A 13,439-nucleotide genomic window follows, 5' to 3' on the forward strand; every position below is an offset into this window, starting at 1 on the left:
CGGCAACTCCCTCCCTCGGCATTCTTGGGGTGATCTGGGGTTATTTTGCTGCGGCAGTGAGGCAAAGCCGGGCTCTGGAGCTGAGTGCGGTGGGACCCGAGGAAGGGCGTCTTGACGGTTTGAAGGGCTTTGCATCGAGCCCTGTCCCCAGTGGTTGCTTTCAAGATGGAGGCACTGCAGCCCTTGTTGTCATGTCCCTGAGAGGCGTCAGTGCTGCTTTCTGCGTGGGACCATGTCCGTGATTCCTGCAGGGACCCGTCTGTCCTGGCTCCCCCACCAAAGGGCTCCTTCCCCTGGGGAAGGGGACCGGGGAGTCCCCCCTGCCATTGCCTGCCCCGCTGGCGGTGACACGGCCCTGGGGATGGCTTGGTTGCCCTTTGGGGCTCGCCAGCTCTGATCTGGGGCTCAGGGGGGCTTTTGCAGCTCTTGGGTGCCGTTTCCCGGTGCCCCCTGTGCTCCCCCCCACCTCCCAGGCAGGCACGGAGCGGTTCCAGAGAACTGGCTTGTAATGGAAAAAAAACAAGAGGAAAGGTCCCATCAAAACTACTATATTATGTTGCTATGGGCTCATCACTGCCATGGGTGATGTCACCGCCCAGGGTGGTGCCACCATCCATGGGGTCATTGATGCCTGATGGGATGTTACTGCCCAGGGGGCTGCTAATGTCCATGGGGACCTCCGTTCCTTGGGGGATGGCACTGCCCTGAGGTGCTCCCGCAGGGGGTGGTCGTGCTGGAGAGGCTGAGCTGTGTGATCTGCCCGGCGACGTGGTGGCAGCCGCGGAGGGAGGGCGGCAGCACCGGGGCGGCTGGGACCACCGCTCTGCCTGATGGTTGCAGGTCAGGATGAGCTACTGTTGGCCCTGGGGGTGCTGGGGGCTTCCGAGGCTGGGGGGGTGGGACACCCACAGGGCAGTACCTGGTGGAGAAGCGCCGCCGTGGCCGAGCGCGAAGGTGGCCAGTGGAGGCAGGTCGGCGTTTCTCCCCTCCATGCAGATGACGTGGGGGTCAAAGCAGCCGCCGCACGGAGCCACCTGCAGACCTGCGTGGGAGAGCTGGTGACCTCCACTCCTTCCCCAGAGAGTGTCCCCAGGCTGCAGGGATTGGGGTCGGTCCCTACCTCGGAGGTAGAAGGTTTTGGGGAGGATGAATGGCTGAAGCAGCTGGGGGGGCGGGGGCAATGTGGTGGGAGCCACAGGGCTGGCAGCGCCATGGTCCATTCCGTCTGTTGGATGCTAAGGACTCGGCGGGGCTGCCAGCTCTGGCCGCTTCCATTTGAGGGTCTCCCAGAAAGGAAGGTGCGGGCTCCCCGTGTTCCACCCCATCCCCAACAGCCTCCCCAGCTCCTCATGGGGAGGGAAAGGGTTGCTTTCCTCCAAAACAGAGGCATTTCGCATCCTAGAGAAGGGAAAAAACACCCCCAAAAAAGCCCAACCACAATTGTTTTGTAAGAATGATCCAAAAGGAAGCAGGAGGTACAGAGCATAACAGCCCTTTCAGGAGGAAGAGCTTCAGGGAGAGTTTTCTGCCCAAAAAGCACCAGAGCCCCTGGGAAGAAAACCGCTCATGACTACAGCCTCTGAAGACCCTTTCTCCCCTCCTCCGTTCGTACTCGGGGGTTTACACCAAAGCCTTGAACATCCTGGGGAGCTACCAGGTACGGACTTTCCCCCAACATACACAATGCTCTTTGGGTAGTTACCTTAGAAGAGTCTGGGGCTGCTACCTGGGAATTCTCCTGTCTCCAGAAGAAACCAAAATGCTCCCAGAGATGCCTGAGGGGAGTTCCAGGGAGCCAACATCGACAAAACTCTTTAGGTAACCACCTAGGAGTCATAGGCAGCTCCTACACTGGACTTCAGCCATCTCCAGGGAAGGACAAAACACACCCAAGCTGCCTGGGAGGAGTCCCAGCAAGGGACAGAGCATGGACATGCCTCCAACATACACAAAACTCCTCGGGTGGCTTCCCTGGAGTAGTCTCGGGTGCTACCTGCAAAATTCAGCTGTCTCCAGGGGAGGCCAGAACATTCCTAAACTGCCTGGGAGGAGTCCGAAGGAGCTGTGGAGCATGGTCCTTCTCCCAACATGGATAAAACGCCTTGGGTAGCTGCCTTGCAGGGGTCTAGGGCTGCTCCCCAGGGCTTCACCTGTCTCCAGAGGAGGTCAACACACCGCTGGGGATGCCTGTGAGAATTCCCACGGAGCTACCGGGCGTGGACTTTCCCCCAACACACACACTGCTGTCCCAGTAGTTACGTCAGAAGAGTTGGGGGCCGCTGCCAGGGAATTCCCCAGTCTCCAGAAGAAACCAAAATGCTTCTGGAGATGCCTGGGAGGAGTTCTGGGAACACTGAGGGGCACTGGGGAGACTGGAGAGCACGGGGGACACTGGGAGCACTGGGGAGTGCTGGGGGGCACTGGGGAGAGTGAGGGGCACTGGGAGCGCTGGGGAGAGTGGGGAGCACTGAGGGGCAATGGGGGCACTGGGAGCACTGGGGAGCAGTGGGGGGCACTGGGAGCAGGGGGGAGCAGTGGGGGGCACTGGGAGCAGGGGGGAAACTGGGGAACACTGGGGGCACTGGGGGCACTGGGAGCACCGGGAAGACTGGGGAGCACTGAGGGGCAGTGGGAGCACTGGGCACCCCATCATGTCTCCCAGTTGCCCCCCCAACTCCCTCTCTGGGTGGGGGGCTCTGGGGAGGTGTTGGGGGGGGGTCCTCAGGTTTTCAGCCGCCCCCCATCAGAGAGGGTTTGATTGACAGCTGGCATTTATTGAGGGGCTGGGGGTGAGAAGCAGGGCAGGGGGTGCTGGGTGCTGGGGGGCTGGTGGGTGCTGGGGGCATCCAGGTGCTGGGTGGTGGGTGTGCTGGGTGCGCAGGTGATGAGTGCTGGGGGTGGCCAGGTGTGGGGTTCTGGGGGTGCGGGGGCACTCGGAGATGCTGTTCTCGGTCTTCAGGGGGTTCATGTAGTTGTATCTCAGCTTGGCCCAGTGGTTCCTCTCCTCGATGCGGTCCCGGATCTCCTCCAGCTGCCCTTGGAAGGCCCTGATGAGCCAGTGGGGTTCCACCTCTGTGAAGCGCTCCTCCAGGTACTGTCCCAGGAGTATCTGGGAGACAGGGATGGGGACCCATCAGGTTCAAGCACTTGACTGAGGTGTCTCAAGCCATCTGGGGGTCTCTGGCCCCGTGGTAGCTGTAGAGCGATGGTGCCCACCACCCTGGGCTTGGGGATACCCAAGGTGGTGATGTGCACCCATGCCCTTGTGGGGCATCTCCTGGGATTCCTCAGCCCCACAGAGCCACCGTTTTGGGGAGGGCATGGTGATGGTGGGGCCAGACTCACCACGTCACTGAGGCATGAGCTGAGGAGGATGAGGGCCACCAGGATGTTGGCGGTGGTGTCCACCTCAGGGACGGTGGTGAGGAAGTGTTGGAGGAAGGCCTTGCCCTTCTCTGCCGGTGGCGGGTGGCGCATGGAGGACGGGGCACTGGGGAGGAAGGCGCCCAGGTCACACTGCAGGGTGAGAGGCCACTGTCAGCAGAGGACATCCCTCTGGCATGGGGACAGGTGGGATGGGGACATTCTCATGCGGTGGGCTGGGGACATCCCTCTGGCATGGAGGGGGGAATGGATGGGGACATACTTCTGGCATGGAGCTTCTCCTGAGCTGGGGTGGGGATGTCCCTCCAGGATGGATGGGGACATCCCTCAAGCACGAAGAGAGGTGGGAACACGGACACCTCCCCTGGCTCAGGATGGGGACATCCCTCCTGCGCACAGAGGGGAACATCTCTCCAGCGTGGGACGGGGACAGTTGGGGACATCTTTTGGGTGCAGAGGGGTCAGAGGTCCCCTGTCCCACCTGCCCATTGTTGACGGCTGCGTGCTGTGCCGAGCAGGTGAACACCGCCATGGTGAGGAACTTGCTGAGCTCCGCCACCGTCTGCAGTGAGGAGGGGATACCTGGGGTTGGGTGGGGGGACAGCAAAGAGCATCAGGGACCTGTCCTTGTCCCCCCACCACCCCTGGGGACACCCCATGGGACCCATGGGTGTGGGGATGCAGTACCCGAGGAGGTCCTGCCCAAGGAGATGAAGCTACCATGGGGTGAGGTGACCATGAGGTCATGGAGCACCCATGGGACCACCACCAGCTGCCACCTAATCCCTTGTCCCATCTCTCGATGGCTTCCCAGAGGCTCATTGCGTCATCCCGGTAGTGGTAGCTGGAGAGGTGCACCACGCCGCGGTGCCACATGTCAGCAGGGAGGCAGAGGGAGGTGTAGGTGGCCTTCTCCAAGCCCTGCTGGATGATCAGCAGCATCCCCTCGCAGGTAACCCCCGAGCCCTGGTGGGGAGGGGTCACCCATGGGTGCTCAGGGCAGAAGGTGCCTTTCCCCCCCCTCCAACCCCCGGCTGCCCCATGGCTCCTCGGTGCTCCCAGTATATGCCACTGTCCCCAGTGCTCCCCAGCCCCCTCGCCCCATGCTCTCTAGTGTCCCCCAGGGCCCTCTGTGCTCCCCAGTGTCCCCCAGTGCTCCCAGTATAACCCAGTGGTCCCGAGTGCTTCCAGGACACGAGTACTCCAAGTACTCCCCCCAGTGCCCCCAGTATGCCCCCCTAAGTGCTCCCATTAACCCCCCAGCCCCCCCAATTCATGCTTGCTAGTGCCCCCAGTGCCTCCCCAGTATTCCCAGTATACCCCACTGTCCCCAGTGCTCCCCAGCCCTCTGTCCCTCCATGTTCTCTAGTGTCCCCCAGGGCCTTCTGTGCTCCCCCAGTGCCCCCCAGCACTCCCAGTACATCCCAGTGCTCCCAGTGCTTACCTCATCAATGACGCCACCAGGGTTGATGAGGACGCTCTGGGCCAACGTGTTGAAGTGGAAGTGGGGGACGAGGAGCTGGTGGTGGAAACCAGGAGGTTGGAGACGACTGGGGACCTCCTAAGGAGCTGGGGTGGGTGTTGGGGGGGGTCAGATGAGGGGGGGGGGGGCACTGGGTGGTGCTGAGGTGGGACCTTACCTTGAAGAGGGGGTGACAGGTGGGCAGTTGGCATAGGGTGGCGATGGCGAAGACCTCCCCAAAGAGGTGGGTCCTCAAGGGGTGGGTGAGGAGCTGGTGGCTGTAGAAGTCGGCGTTGCGCCAGGTTTTGGCCAACAGCCAGTCCCACTTGGCATTGCTTTGTAAGAAGATGGGGCTGGTGGGTCCCGGTGTTTGGCTGAGCTGTGGGACACAAACCACATGGTGGGACCATCTCCTCTCCACCACCATGGTGGGGTTGTCCGCTGGTTTGGGGTGGGATGTCCCTACCTGGATGGCGATGGGACGTAGGAGCCCGTCGGCACCCTGGTGCAGCAGGCAGAGCAGGGTGGCGACGTGCTGCCAGCGCCTGTGGATGGTGCTGGCCGCAATGCCTTCCAGCACCTCATAGTCCAACGATGAAGATCTGACCCTCTTGCATCTCCTTGCCCAGGTTGGTGCCACCACCCAAAGAACCGGCCACCATCTCCAGCATCACCAGGAATTTGGCCGGCAGCATCACGCAGTGCTGAATGGTGATGGGGTTGTTGCCATTGAAGAACTGGTAACTGAAGAAGTCATCTTCTCGCCAGTGCCTGGCCACGTACTCGGGGACTGAGGGGGTGGCTGGACATCAGCGCTGAACTGCCCACCCTCCATGTCAAGCCAGGGACTTCCTGGGAAGCCCTGGGTGGCGGGGGAAGACGCACAAGGCACCCACCAATCTCCCTGCCCCGCATCCAGGAGAAGATGCTGCGCATCTCATCCAGGCTCTTCCAGAAGGTGGGTCTCAAGAGGAACCCTGCCAGAAGGTGGAAGGCCCCTCTACGGGACAGAGGTGGACCTCAGCAACCACCATTCCTTCCCTGGCCCCCCACCACCAGCCTCCCGGGACAGGGTGGCACTGGCGATGCTCCTCACTCCCATCATCCAGGTCCTCCCCAACCTTGGGGTGTTGCTTACTGGAAGATGAGGACACCGGTGAAGTTGGTGGCCCTCACGCAGGAGAACTGAACATTGGAGTCCAGCTCGAGGATGGAGCCCACATTGAGGCAACGGGGCCAGCCCTTGGTGAAGCTCTTCCACCTGCGGGTGGGACAGGGGGACATACGTCAGCGTCACTGCTGGCCAGGCCACCCTGGCCATGGTGGGCCTCCATCCTTATGTCCCTGCTCTCACTGGTAAGCCTCCTGCCGTGCCTTCAGCTCCTGCTGCCGATGCTCCTTGAGGATCTCCAGCTCATCATCCACCAGCTTTTTCCCTGGAAAGGAGGAGAGAGGAGTCAAGGTCGGACCCCTGGCTAGCAGAGGAGGGTGGGGGTGGGATGAGTCCTACCCGAGCTCTCCCAGACCTCCACCGTGGTAACCCCCTCCAGCCACTGGTAGCAGGGGAAGCGGTAGAGGGTGCCGTCAGGGCCCATCATGCGGATGTCCCTGCAGAACCAGGCATCCTCCAAGAAGAGCCGCCACTTGTGCAGGCGGATGAGGACGATGCGACCCAAGTCCTGCTCGCAGCACATGGTCATGTCCTTCTCCTGGTGGGGGGTGGGCGGGAAATGGCTTGGGGTGGGAGGGCAGCTGCCCTGGCATGGCACTGGGGGATACGGGCATTCCCCACCAGTGGAGTGGGGCTTCAGGGCATCCCCCAAAGATCCTCTTCCTCCATCCCCCCAGGACCCCTTTCCACCATCCCCCAGGACCCCTCCTCCATCATCCCCGCAAGATCCTTTTCCTACATCCCCCCCCCAAGACCACTTCCCACCATCCCCCCAGGATCCTTTTCCTCCACCCCACACCCCCCAAGACCACTTTCTTTCATCCCCCCCAAAGATCCTTTTCCTCCATCCCCCCCCACCCCCACCCCCTCGCTCCATCCCCCAGGATCCTTCCCTCCATGTCCCCAGGACCCCTTTCCTCTATTCTCCCCCCCACCAAACCCTTTTCCTCCATCCCCCCCCAAGAACACTTTCCTCCATTCCTCCATGAGCCCTTCCTTCATCCCCCCAGGACCACTTCCCACCATCCCCCCAAACCTTGGTGAAGACCCATCCCTTTTCTTACCCTCTCCAGTAAAACCCATGCTGGGACCCCCGGCATGCCCATGCCTCCACTCGTGTCCCCATCCCTGCGCTCACCGTCCCCGGCAGGAACCAGTAGTTGACTGAACCAGGCGCCATCCGGCGCCTCTCACCACGGCTGCCCACCAAGGTGATGGAGATGGAGTTGGTCCCACCTTCGAGGATGTCACCCGTTGCCACCTTCACCTTGTAGACGGCCATGGCGAGCTGCACAAGGACACGCCGCAACATTCAAGAGCTGCCTTTAAAAAGCGACCACCTGTAGGGGTGAGGGTTTTGGGGGTGGAAACCTGCCATCTTGGGTGGTTTGCATGCTGCAAGCCCCGTGGCCATTGCACAAGCCGGGTGGCTAGTCCTTCCTTCTCAAGGGGAGGTTATCAGATGACCGTTATTGGCCGGCGACTGGCATATCGAATCTCAATGGATGTGGCCATGGAGACATTACCCAAGCGATGGCCCCGGGGGTGGCCATGGGCCCAAGGGAGGGGGCGTTTGCCATGGTCCAGGAGCTCCTCCTGCCTCCCCAGGGTCTCCTCCATCTCCTGCTGGGTCCCTGCCCGCGCTGCTGCCCGCACTTCACTGGCTGCTCAAGGGATGCTGTGGAGCAGCGGTTGTGGGGCAGGCAGGGCTTTCCCAAAGGAAGGTCCTGGAGCAACTAATACTGGTGTCACAGTTTAACCTCAGTCGGCAACTGAGCACCACACAGCCACTCGCTCCCTCACCCCCCCGCGGTGGGATGCGGGACAGAATTGGAAGAGTAGAAGTGAGAAAAACCCGGGGGGGGGGGTGAGATAAAAAGAGTTTAATAATTGAAATAAAATGATAATATACAAACCAAGTGATGCACAATGCAAGTGCTCACCACCCGCCGACCAATGCCCAGCCAGTCCCCGAGCAGCAGCCCCCCTGGCCAGCTTTCCCCCAGTTTATATACTGAGCATGATGTCACATGGTATGGAATGTCCCTTTGGCCAGTTTGGGTCAGCTGTCCTGGCTGTGCCCCCTCCCACCTTCTTGTGCACCTCCAGCCTTCTCAGTCCGCAGAGCATGGGAAGCTGAGAAGTCCTGGACTAGTGTAAGCACTACTTAGCAACAACTGAAACATCGGTGTGTTATCAACATTGTTCTCATGCTAAATCCAAAGCACAGCACTGTACCAGCTACTAGGAAGGAAATTAACCCTATCCCCGCCGAAACCAGGACAGTATCCACCCCTTATTCTATACCATTTACGTCATGCCCAGGTCCCCCCCTTTCCAATACATTCCCATTAATCACCACCCCTTTTCCTTTTTTTGATATATATACACACACACACACACAGATATCATTCCCTTAGTCTATGGGCCATCCCTTTAAAATGTTCGTTGAGTTCATTTAGTCCATGACTTTGGGCTCCATCTGTCATCATAATCTTCCAGGGCAGGAAAGATGGGGATGGTATGTGGTGTTGGATTGTTTCATGTTGAAGTCAGTTCTGGTTCCATCATCACTGTGCTTTGCTCGGTTTCATCAAAGTTCATTCTTCATTAATCTGGGTGATTCTTATTGTAATATCATTGGTATGGCATATAATATTATGTAGCACTTAACATCAGATAATTCAGATCATTGGCTATTCTCACCCAAAATCAAATCCCCTTGAGGTACACATCGGACTTCCCCATCCTCCCGCATCACCCACCAAGTGCACCCAGGTCCTTGAGCAAAAGCAATCCCACGGATGGGTTTGCCTCTGCCCGAGGCAGGAATAACCCAAACTGTCTTCCCCAGCATATTTTTTATGTGCACTACAGGGACTTTATTCCCATCTACAGTACGTAAAAGTTCTGACTGGGCAGGGCCAGCTCAGCTGGCAGATCCCCGAGTGTTGACTAACCAGGTGGCCTTTGCTAAATGCGTATCCCAATGTTTGAATGTCCCGCTACCCATTGCTCTCAGCGTAGTCTTTAACAGTCCATTGTATCCTTCGATTTTCCCAGAGGCTGGTGCATGACAGGGGATGTGATACACCCACTCAATGCCGTGCTCTTTGGCCCAGGTGTCTATGAGGTTGTTTTGGAAATGAGTCCCGTTGTCTGACTCAATTCTTTCTGGGGTGCCATGTCGCCATAGGACTTGCTTTTCAAGGCCCAGGATAGTGTTCCGGGCAGTGGCATGGGGCACGGGATATGTTTCCAGCCATCCGGTGGTTGCCTCCACCATTGTAAGCACGTGGCGCTTGCCTTGGCAGGTTTGTGGGAGAGTGATATAATGAATCTGCCAGGCCTCCCCATATTTTTATTTCAGCCATCGTCCTCCATACCAAAGAGGCTTTAACCGCTTGGCTTCCTGATCGCAGCACATGTTTCACATTCATGGATGACCTGCGCAATAATGTCCATGGTCAAGTCCACCCCTCAATCACGTGCCCATCTGCATGTTGCATCTCTTCCTTGATGACCTGAGGTGTCATGGGCCCACTGAGCTATAAATAATTCACCCTTACGTTGCCAGTCCAGATCCACCTGAGCCACTTCAATCTTAGCAGCCTGATCCACCTGCTGGTTGTTTTGATTTTCTTCAGTAGCCTGACTCTTGGCTATGTGAGCATCTATGTGACGGACATTTACAACCAGGTTCTCCACCCGGGCAGCAATATCTTGCCACAGTGTGGCAGCCCAGATGGGTTTGCCTCTGCGCTGCCAGTTGCTCTGTTTCCATTGCTGCAACCACCCCCACAGGGCATTTGCCACCATCCATGGGTCAGTATAGAGAGAGAGCATATTTTTTACATCTTGTCCTGCCCGGGCTGGCCCCAGGGCTACTGCATGAACTAACTCCTGTTTAGTTTGTTCAAAGGCTTCTCATTGCTCAGGGCCCCATTTGAAATCATTCTTCTTCCGCGTCACTTGATAGAGAGGGTTTACGATCAGACTGTAATTTGGAATATGCATTCTCCAAAAACCCACACCACCTAAGAAAGCTTCTGTTTCCTTTTTGCTAGTTGGTGGAGACATGGCTGTTATTTTGTTGATCACATCCTTTGGGATGTGACAATGTCCGTCTTGCCATTTTATTCCTAAAAACTGGATCTCCTGTGCAAGTCCCTTGACCTTACTTTGTTTTACGGCCAAACCGGCTTTCAGCAGGATTTGGACTATTTTCTTCCCTTTTTCAAAAACTTCTCCTGCTGTGTTGCCCCACATGATGTCATCAATGTATTGCAGGTGTTCCGGAGCCTCACCCTGTTCCAGTGCAGTCTGGATCAGGCCATGGCGAATGGTGGGGCTGTGTTTCCATCCCTGGGGCAGTTGGTTCCAGGTGTACTGGACGCCCCTCCAAGTGAAAGCAAACTGTGGCCTGCACTCTGCTGCCAAAGGGATTGAGGAAAACGCATTAGCGCTATCAGTTGTGGCATACCACTTGGCTGCCTTTGACTCCAGTTCGTATTGAAGTTCTAGCATGTCCGGCACGGCAGCACTCAGCAGCGGCTTGACTTTGCTCAGGCCACGATAGTCTACTGTTAGTCTCCACTCTCCATTAGACTTCCGCACTGGCCATATGGGACTGTTAAAGGGTGAGCGGGTCTTGCTGATCACTCCTTGGCTCTCCAGTCGACGAAATCAGCTTATGGACGGGAGTCAGGCAGTCTCAGTTGGTGCAATGTTGCCGCCGGTGCACCGTGGTGCTAGTGATTGGCACCTGTTGGTCTTGTGACTTTCAGCAGCCCCACAACAGAAGGGTCCTCCGAGAGACCAGGCAAGGTAGACAGCTGTTTCATTTCCTCCGTTTCCATGGCAGTAATACCAAAAGCCCACCGGTACCCTTTTGGGTCCTTGAAATACCCTCTCCTGAGGTAGTCTATGCAATGATGCAGGGAGCCTCTGGGCCAGTCACAATGGGGTGCTTCTGCCACCCATTCCCAGTTAGACTCACTTCGGCTTCCAATGCAGTTAGCTGTTGGGATCTCCCCATCACTACAGAAATATAGACGGGTTCTGCCCCTTTATAGCTTGATGGCATTAGGGTACACTGTGCACCGGTGTCTACTAGAGCCTTATACTCCTGTGGGTCCGATGTGCCAGGCCACTGAATCCACACAGTCCAGTAAACCTGGTTGTCCCTTTCCTCCCCCTGGCTGGAGGCAGGGCCCCTCTAGTCCTCATCACAGTATTCGTTTCTCATTTCCTGCAAATACGAGTCAGAAGTCTCTTCGTTAAGATCAGAAGTAAGATCGGCCCTTCTACTCTGTCTGGGGAACTGCCCACTGGAAACTGGAGCAGCAATTTTCCTGGAAGAACCCCCTTTTGTGATTGTTTTCCCTTGCAACTCACATACCGGTGCCCCTAGGGCTGAGGTAGGTTTTCCATCCCACTTCCTCATGTCCTCTCCATGGTCACGCAGGTAAAAACCATAGGGTGCCCCGTGGTGTGTACCCTTTATATCCTCTCTCTTGAGCAAAAGAACGCTGACTCCTAATAGCCGAGATACTGGTCCGTACAGGTGAGGATTAGGACCTATCCTCTTCAAGTTGCTGGACCTCCCGGGACAGTTTCTCCACAGCTGAGGCGAGGGAGGAAGAGAGATTTCTTTGTATTGCCGGAGTTGACCAGCCAATTCATCCACTGTTTGTTCCTCTCCGTCTTTCCAGGTCATCACTGCCAATGAGTTGGCATATGACGATGGTGAGCTCCTTATAAACTTCTGCCACATGCGTTGTGTGCACCTGACCTCATCTGGATCTTTGGATAGCTGTCCATTGTTCATGTCACCAGAAATCACCTCCAGCACAGCTAATTCCCTCAGGAATTGGATACCCTTCTCCATGGTGATCCATTTGCCTGGGCGATATATGACATTTTCCTTGAAGGGATACCTTTCCTTCACACTTGTCAAGAGTCGCCTCCAGAGGCTGAGGACTCGTGTCCCTTTTCCAATCGCCAATGCCCCCTTCCCTCGAAAGGGATCCCAGCTGCTTGGCTTCTTTACCCTCTAATTCCAGGCTACTGGCCCCATTATCCCAGCATCGGAGCAGCCAGGTGACAATATGTTCGCCTGGACGATGGCTGAAATCTTTTCGTATATCTCAAAGCTCACTCAGGGATAGGGATTGGGTGGTTACTGCCTCGTTTATGAGTTCTTCCTCTTCTTCCTCCCCAAGCAGTGGCCGGCCCTCCTCCTCCTGTTCTCGTGATGGCCCTTCTCCAGGGTAGTCTGCCTTGTCCACTTCTTCCTCTGGCTCCCTTTTAGAAGAAGCATATTCCTCCCTTACTAAATGAGCCGACTTCCGCTTCCAAGATTTCTTCTTGTGTACAGGGGCAACTGATACTGGCACAGGTTGGCTCTTTGGTTCAGCCGCAGGGCGTATCGCCAGGGTCGGAGTGGCCGCAGGGCCTGTTGCCAGGTTGGAGTGGCCACAGGGCCCATCGCTGGGGTCGGAGTGGCTGCAGGGCCTGTCGTTTTATTGTCAGATCCAGAGACTTTCTCTTCCCCTTGAGGGTACTGAATAATCTTGAACAGGGCTTGATAGGCACGGGCCAGGCCCCAGCACGTTGCAGTGATCTGTGTCTCTCTGGAGTTGCCAGGGTGACAGCATACTTCTTCCAACCATTCTACTAACTTTTCAGGATTCTGCACTTGCTCAGGGGTGAAGTTCCAAAACACTGGGGGTGCCCATTGGCCTAGGTACTTGCCCATCCTATCCCACACACCCTGCCACTCATAACTGTCCAGCCTTGGGGCAGATCTCTGGATGATATTCTTAAATTGCTTATTAAGTTTAGACAAAACCGATACAATATTCCCAAGAAATACCAATAGAAGTATCTTAACTACCCAAGGATGTTCAAGATACTGAAAAGTTACTGTAATGAAGGAAGAAACGTCATAGAAGAACGTAGCGACGCAGCCATTCTGTATTTCCTCCATAAAAAAACTCTCAGAGGAAGGACTGTAATTGCTAATTGTCTCCACGAAGTGGTACACCAAGTACAGTAATGGCTTCAGCACGAAGCTAAATACCAGATTAAGCTCAAGGTCAGTGTTTTAATAACAAACCTCCCAGGCAAAACATCACTAATCACCACAGACCACAGCAAACTGCAAAACCCAACACCAATCTCTAACACGTACAGCAAAAAAAAGAGCATGATGCAGATTAGACAAACCAATATCGAGAACAGATGAACCAACATTGTGACCCGCAACTGTTAACAGATATAAATTCCTTAATGCGCTCCAGTTAATCTGTTATTATCTCAAACCCTTCGAGCCCCACGTTGGGCGCCAAAAAGGACTGCGTGGTTCAACCTCAGTCGGCACTGAGCACCACACAGCTGCTCGCTCACTCCCCTGCCCCC

General features: G+C 56.6%; 1 pseudogene; it reads right to left on the reverse strand.

Annotated features, from left to right (window-relative positions):
* Positions 1-2,146: 2,146 nt before the first annotated feature.
* On the reverse strand, positions 2,147-7,299 carry LOC143171642 (polyunsaturated fatty acid lipoxygenase ALOX15B-like; annotated as a pseudogene).
* Between the last annotated feature and the right edge of the window lie 6,140 nt (positions 7,300-13,439).

Source organism: Aptenodytes patagonicus, chromosome 29 (assembly GCF_965638725.1).
Source record: "Aptenodytes patagonicus chromosome 29, bAptPat1.pri.cur, whole genome shotgun sequence".
NCBI classification, from domain to species: domain Eukaryota; kingdom Metazoa; phylum Chordata; class Aves; order Sphenisciformes; family Spheniscidae; genus Aptenodytes; species Aptenodytes patagonicus.